This window comes from Babylonia areolata, chromosome 19 (genome assembly GCF_041734735.1).
Source record: "Babylonia areolata isolate BAREFJ2019XMU chromosome 19, ASM4173473v1, whole genome shotgun sequence".
NCBI classification, from domain to species: Eukaryota; Metazoa; Mollusca; class Gastropoda; order Neogastropoda; family Buccinidae; genus Babylonia; species Babylonia areolata.
In genome coordinates, this window is record NC_134894.1 from 61371703 (window position 1) to 61379583 (window position 7881).

Genomic DNA, 7881 nt, shown 5'->3' on the forward strand with positions numbered 1-7881 from the left:
TTGGATCACGAAAAAAAGTTCTTTGTTTGCTTTTTTGGCTCTTTTGCGTAGTTTTTTTGGGTGTGGGGGGTTGGGTGTTTGTTTTTTGGGGGGGTGTGTTGTTTTCTTTTTTTTTGTTTTCCCCTTTTTTTCCCGGGCAGGAAAAAGGGAAAAGGAAAATGCTGTTCCTTACACTTTTTTTCCCACAGTACATGAAATTAAGATTGTTTAATTGATTCTTTTTTCCCCCTTTCCTCTCTTCTCTCTCTCTCGTACTTACTGCAATTCTTCCCCCATGGCATTTCGGCGAGCAAGAAACCAGTTTCGCACTCTTTGTTCGATGACAATTTTCCCCAAAAGCCTATTTCGTGTTACACACATATGGCCCCCGCGAAACCCGCACACAGCCCCCACGCGTCATCGTCTTTGTTATCATTGCATGATACGCAAAACATTTTTATTTGAAAGTGATATCCACATGCATCATCCTCGTAAAAACATACTTGTTTTTCCCCTTTCCCCAAAATTTTCCCCTATTAACCACCCTTCCTCCACTTAGAGAGAGGGAAAAGGGGACAGGACAGAAGGGGGGGGGGGGGGGGGGAGGGGGGGAGAGGGGGGGGAGAGAGAAGGGGACAGAAACAACCAAAAAGACAATAGGGGGAAAAAGACAAAAAAAACAGACAGAGAGTACAGAGATAAGAGCTGGGCAGTAATACAGACACATAGATTTTCTATGTTTTTTGGGTTGGCAGATTTTTTAAATGCGTCCCTGGATTTTTTAAATGTTTATGGCCCTTTTTAATTTGTGTTTTTTAAAACCACTTTTTAAAAACCTTTTCATTGTTAAAATTTTTCCGGTGTTGCCCTTTTGTCTGTTGAACTTTTTAGCAAACCCGAATGATTTAAGTCTTAGATAAATCATTAAAAAAATTAAACATAATACAAAAGGTTTGGGGAGGCTAATGATCACGCTGACCAGTGATGTAAAATTTTCGACGTCACCTCCCATCCGCACCCCATTTTTTTGTTTGGTGAGGTGAATGGTTTTGGGTTTTTAAGGTATAACAAAATTACGTCTGGCCTCGGGCGACATTAGCGCGAATTTTCATCAAGTGGACACCCCATGCCTTTTCCCCTGATAAAAGGCCCTACCCTGTCGGGTGACTAAATTATTTTTCATCACCTTTATAAAAAAAAAAACCTTTTAGGGCTTCAACAAAACCTTGTCCGGCGCATCGGGGGGACTAGGTGCTTTGCGGGAACATAAAGACCATCTCCCCCCTGCCCCCAAACGGGTGAGCGATGAGGGGGAAAGATGTTTGTGGGGGGCAGGTGCTGTTGCCCCTGTCGAGAAGAAAACTATTCAGTCTCTATCAAAACTTTTTTCACATGGAATTGCCAGAGGATTGGCCCACTGTTCCTAATACCACATAAACAAGGGGGATCATCGTCAGGAAGCGACCATGTGCACTAACAATGCAGTGGCCTGGAAAGCTCACAAAGATAAAGTGAGAAAACCGCGAGATCTTAGAGAGGACATTACCCTTCCCAAATAAAGGGTTTGGTACAAACCACGAAAATTTCTGGGAAAATGCCCCTGTTTTGCTTTGGTATAGAAGGTTTCAAATTAAAAAAAAAGGGTTAGCAGTGACTGACTGCAAGGCCCCAAAATCCCCCACTGTACAACTCAGGAGCTGCCAAAAAGGTATGTGGAAGTCGACATAACAAGATAGCAGAGTTTGGGAAAAAACTATGTTTCCCTTTTGGGTGATAGGAGTCTGCATCTAAAATTTCCATGGGTCTCCCCCAAGGTCTTTGTCCCAATGTGCTAAACAAAGTTTATATGGAAGGACTTGCGACAAAACACAACTGAGTAGCTTGAATGTTACTTTAGCGTGGCCTGTTTTCAAAACATACAAAAATTGTCAAAAAGAACTGCACCCTCCGAAACAACTAAAAAATATCCCCCCGGTGGCACGAAAAACAGGAACGCCCATAAATCAAAAAGGTCCAAACATGCTATTCACTTTCAACAACAAAACTGTGAGAAGTCTTCACCCCTGTCTTTTCGATGGATATGATGTGAAAATGATGTGCTTTTGGGGTTCGCGGGTTTGCGGGCTTCTGAAAACATACTGAAAGCACTACCCTAAAATGCAAAAAAAAAAAAAGAAAAAGATCTTCAGTCTCCTAATTTAGAAAAATTAAAAATGAAACACCTGTTAAAGGTTATTTAAAGCCCCAGAAAACGTCAATATTGCTGCAGGGTGCAGTGAAGGAACCAAAAAGGGCCTTAATCATGGGGGGCAAGCGGAAGCACCCCTTCACTTGCATGTTTTCTGAAGATTTGAGAGAAAAAGAAGTGAAATGCCCGCCCCTGTCAAGGTTTGTGGGAACAATCAGGAAATTTGGGGGAACATTTTGAATTTTTGGGAGGAAACTCGGCCCCGAAACCCCATCGTTGTTTCTTTCTTGTACCACAGCTTTATCCCCAGGCAAAAGACGTGTTTGATGAGAGCAATTGATTTAGCCACGTTCTCCCCGTTGGGGGAACGATTAAGTGATTTGGGCCCCTCGATGCGTTCCTGGCCCCGTATCGTGGTTTGAGCCCTTTTGGGGTCGTTATGCAGGAAAGCATGTGACCATACCCTGTAGTTTGGGAAAAGAATTTGTCGAAAAATTTTGACTTGGGTGATCGGAATAAAATGCGATTGAGCTAAAAAATACAGCGAAAACGTAACGTTTGGGATTCTGCAGAAGAAAAGGGAAAAAGCCCCAACACATCAAACACTTGCACAACATTTTTTCCCCTCTTTGGGAAGCATTGTCAAGAATACCAGGGACACACCCCTGCAGAGGTGAGCTATTTAAGAAAAAAAAGCAAAGAAAAGGGGTATGACCAAAAAAAGATGGTTCATCACTAAGGGCTGGTCGCTTTGGGGTACACTGCAAAAGGAAGAGAATGTGCGTACAAACGTCCCTGGGGACGTGCCGTCCCTAGTGACATCATTGTTGCTTCCAGTCAGCATGCCATTCTGCGACTTGTGAACCTCCCACAGAAAAGGGCTAAAAAGCAGGTGGGGGCCCCGAGAAGGAAAGGCAAGGCCCCAAAATCCGATGTGCAAAAGCGTAATGAATGTCTGGTGGCTGTGGTGTGAGGTCAAAGGCCCGCCAACAGACTTGCTGGGAAAACAGTGAGGGTCACTTCGGAAATTCTGAAATTAAAGTTTTTGTTTGTTTTTTTCCCCGTTTTCGGGTTGTTTTTTTGTTTTCGCAAACCCCTGTGGGGGCACCAAAAGACAATGTAACAAAAAGTAGATTATTAAAAAACAGGGCAGGGCCATGACCCCATTAACCCTCATAGAGAGAAGATGAGGGATCATCCAAAAAATTTACCGAAAAGGTTGAGACGACCCTGCTAATGAAACGAATATCGGCATCATTCCCAAAAAAAAACGGGCCATTCTTCGAGTCTTGTGGGCTTTCCAAAAACCCGCAGGCTAAGCAACATGCCCGACATTCGATCAAGGGGTGGGAGTATATCGCCATCCCTTTTCCCCGGAAACGGTGGCAGAATTTATGTGCGTGTGTACGGTGTGTTTTGTATGCCCTGGGAGTGGCGTGAGTGCGTGTGTGGTGGTGTATGTGTGAGTGCGTGCGTGTGTGGTGTGTGTGGGTTGGGGTGTGTGGGTGTGCGGTAAGGAGAGCGACAGACAAAGAGAGAAAGGGGACAGAGGAGAAAGAATTAATGGGGGTGGGTTCTGCGGAGGGGGAGGAGGGGGGGGGGGTGTCGTGTGTGTGAATTTTGGGGCTAGTGCGATTGTAGCCCCACGTCTTGTTTGGGGATCGTTTTTTACTGTTTTTTTCGTTTTACCAAAATTTGAGCGGATCTCAAGGCCTTTGCGCACGGGCTTTTTAAAAGAAGAAGGGGAGTGCGTTTACGTTTTTTAATCCAAGGCTCTAAAGTTTCTTGATTTGATAAAGGGTTTAATAGATGACGCGGTTTTTTGGGGTCCCAATGTATGAACCTGTGGTGTGTGAAAAGGATTATTCATGCAAAGGGACTTAAAGATGTAGTAAATTTCTCCCTTTATCATTCCCTTTTTTTTTCCTCTTTTTTTTTGATATTCGCATGTTTATTTATTTTATTTTGAAACCCGAAGACAGAAATTTGGGTGACTTTTTGGGGGGTTAGAAATAAACTGGCGAAAAGCCTGTAGAAATTGTCAAGTGGGATAACAATTTAAAAAGGAAAAAAACAAGCCACAGAAAAAAAGAACGGATTTTTTAAAAATTAACTTTTAATTGTATATTCCAAATACTTATGACACATCATTTACTCGCGAAGGGCGACTCCACAGAACTTTGCGTTTGTTTCCCACAAGATCCCCTTTCGTATTTGTTGGGGGGCCAAAAATGAATGCATATTTGAACACTTCAAATAAAACCCGTGAGGCAAATTGGAAGAACCCAGGGGGGTTTGTGTCATGTTCCCATTCGGTCATACCTTACATGTCAGGCCGATTTAAAATTGTCCCTCGGGTTTGCTCTGTGGGGCCCAAATTTTGCAGCTAAACCCCGTTAAGACGCCCCTTTCCAGGCCCGTCGTCTGCTAGCAAACAAAACTTTAAGCAGCCCCCAAAGAAAACTCCACCAAAAAATGTTTTTTAAAAAAATTTTTCATTTGTTTATTTGATGAGCGTGGTAAGGGGCTTAAAAATTTTGGGCTTTAATTTTTTGTTTGGATTTTAAATTTGGTAAAGAAATTTAAACTTAAAAGGGATAATTTTGATCGATTTGTGATGGGTCTTTATCTGTCAGTGACGCCTTTTGTGCAAAATGCCCAAGGTTTAGCTTAAAAAGGGGGGGGTACAAAAAAAATTTTAAAGGTCTGTAATAAAAGGATAGAAAAATTCCCCCCCGAGGCCCGGGATTTAGCAGGAAAATCACAAAAGGGTTTTTCTATTGTTTTATTTAAAAAGTTAAAACGTAAAGAGAAAAGAAAAAGAGATGAGAAGACAATGAAAATGAAAGTAGGAGACACTGTCGTTGGGACTTCGACACACTGGGGTGACACCCGTCAGTGGGGCAGTAGTGGCTTCATGAAAAAGGGCTCTGGTGAAATTGACAGTGTCCCGCTGGTTTCATGCAAACTAAGCGAAAAGCAAAGCGCTCGCTGACCCGTGAAACAAAAGGTCCCCAGTCAGGTAAATCTGTTAGAAATTTTGTTTATTAAAGGTGTTTGTGATGATGAAAATTTATTCAAAATGTTCCCGGGCCGTTTACGTGGATTTCGCAAACAAAACATACCCCCTTTTTTAATGATTTTAAAAAGAGGTTGTTTTTAGAGAATTATCTCTTTAAACTAAAATCCTGAAAAGGGTCAGTTTTGGGCTTTTTCGTGAAAATTTTCAAACGTGTTAAAAATAGGCAAACACACTGGAAGAGATTTTAAAGATGGAATTGGACGATTCTGCATTATTAATACTTGCAGTTTATGTTTTGAAAAAAAGAGATATTTTTTTAAATATGGGTAGCAGAAAACAAGTTTTGCTCACCCCTGGGTCGAGTGATTTTCAGTTGGGAGTGAATGTCGTTAAGTTTGACAGTGAAGTCACTTGTAATTTCTAAGTGCCCGATCTATTTTCATTCAAAAACATTATTTTGGGGTGGGTTTTGTTTCCCACGGTCACATCGAATTTTAACTCTAGTTATGTGGACGGGACAAATGACGAAAAACAGGGCAGTTGAAACTTTACCTGCGATGATTAAAACAAATCAAATATGCTTTATGTGAAAAGTGTGTGCAAGAAAAAAAAAAATATTGCAGCAAAAGCAGGACTTTATTTAAAAAGGGTTTTTGAGGTAGGTTTAGAATGGGCTTTGCTTCAACGGGAAGGGCGTCAAATTTGCGCAAGCTGTTCGAGTCGGCGAAAAAAGGGTCTTCTATGCTAGTTTAATAAATAATAAAAATAATACATGTTTTTTTGGCGCGATACCCAAACCCCTGTGCTCAAAAACGCCCCCACATCTCCCGTTTTACTATAAACATGTTAAAAAAAAATAAAAAGAAATTTACAATGGAAAACACCCCGGTGTATATGAATGAAAAAAACCTTAAGGTCGAATCAGATTATAAAAGCTATGAAGTAAAAAAGGTTGTTTAAAACAAAAAGCATTTTAGAACACACACCACCCCCTCCACACACCACACACACGCTGAATTAAATATCAACTGCACTAAAAACAAAAATTTCAAAAGATTAAAATATTTTTATTTTCTAACAAGATTTTTTGTTCGGCATATAACATGCCTACAATTTTCCCCAGGTACCAGGCAGTCCTTTACAAACACATGCACGCCCGCACACGCACACGCACGCCCGCCCCGCCCACACACACCCCTTAAAAATAACCCAGATGAAAAAAAATGCCTCCATCCCCCCACCCCAAAATCATAAAAACCAATGCATTAAAACAGGACAAAAAATACCCTCGAAGATCTTTTTAAAGCCTACCTTGGTTTAAACCCTTCGCCCGAACAAATGCTTCGAAAAAGGGAAGTTTTTTGATTGACTTTAAAAGGGAAAGTAGATCAGAGGCTTTTAGAGATGAAAATGGGTTTCACACTTGGGGGAAAGGCTTGAAAGCTATTTCCGCGCATTTCAGATTAGTCCTTGGAAAATTGTACACACTCAGAATCTGGGGAAGCCCAAAAAGTCAGGGACGTGGCTTTTAGGGTCGACCGCGAACACACACTCCCCGAAGGGGGCAGAATCCCTGTCGATTTTCAAATTTTTTTCCCCAACACAACCCTAGGGTACAGGGGCTATTCCTAAGCATCCCCCCAAAACCAAACCCCCGCCCCCACCTAATCTAACCCCCCTCTAACCCCCCTTAACCCCACCGGGCCAAAAACAAGAAACGAAAGAAAAAAAGAAAAAAACACATCACATCGCACTTCCCCCGCACAACCCGGGAAGTTCCTTTAAAATCTCTGTCATCGTGACGGACTGAAAATTTCCCGCTCCAGGCTGAGGCGAACGTAAAATCAACTTCCCCCGACGTCCCGCTACCCAAGCACCCCCCGAGGTGGGGAGGGGCGCGGCAAGCAGGGGAGGCTGCGGTGAAGGTCGGCCCGAGGGACGATTTGGGTCCCCCGGGTCGACCCCCCGGGTTTTGTGTCAGCGCTCGGTCCTGGGGAAGACCCCCCGGGGGGGGGGGCTCGGGCTGGGCGCAGGCCGATTTCCCCTATTTTGGGGGGGAAGCAAACAACGCCCTGGAACCCCCATCAAACCCTTTGGGGCAGCGGGCGTCGGGTCGTCGCCTGGTGAGGAAAGCGGGAAACCCCATTGCATGAGACCTCAAAAAAACAGCAAAAGCGTGGGGACGGGGAAACCCCTGTCAGTACCCGTCCATCCGCATAACCAAAGCGGTTGGGGCCCTAGAAGCCAAGGTTGTGCCCCCTTCTCCAACAAAGAAGGCAAAAAAATGAACAAACCCCTTCATCACCATCACACGACAACGTGCTGCCCGGAAATGAGGGGCCGGAAAAGCCAGGGGACCCGGCCGTCGCCCTATTATAGGTGGCAGGGGTCAACCAACCCCAAAACCCCCCCCCTTGTGCCGGCATCTGAAGCCCTCCCCCCCGCAGCTGCCAGAAACGAAGGAATTAAGGAACCTTCCTTTCCCACTTGGAAAAGGCACAAAAGGTAAATTTGAAAGCCCGCGCATGGTGCCCAAAACCATTGGATCCAAGCAGAGCAATTAAAATGACAAAACTACACAAATCTTGTGCTCGGTCCCCAAAAGGGAGAGATCGAACCTATTTTTGCCAAATAGCTTACCCGGAAAAAACTTTTTCTGCAAGCTGGCCCCGGGGCACTACGCAGGTTTGGA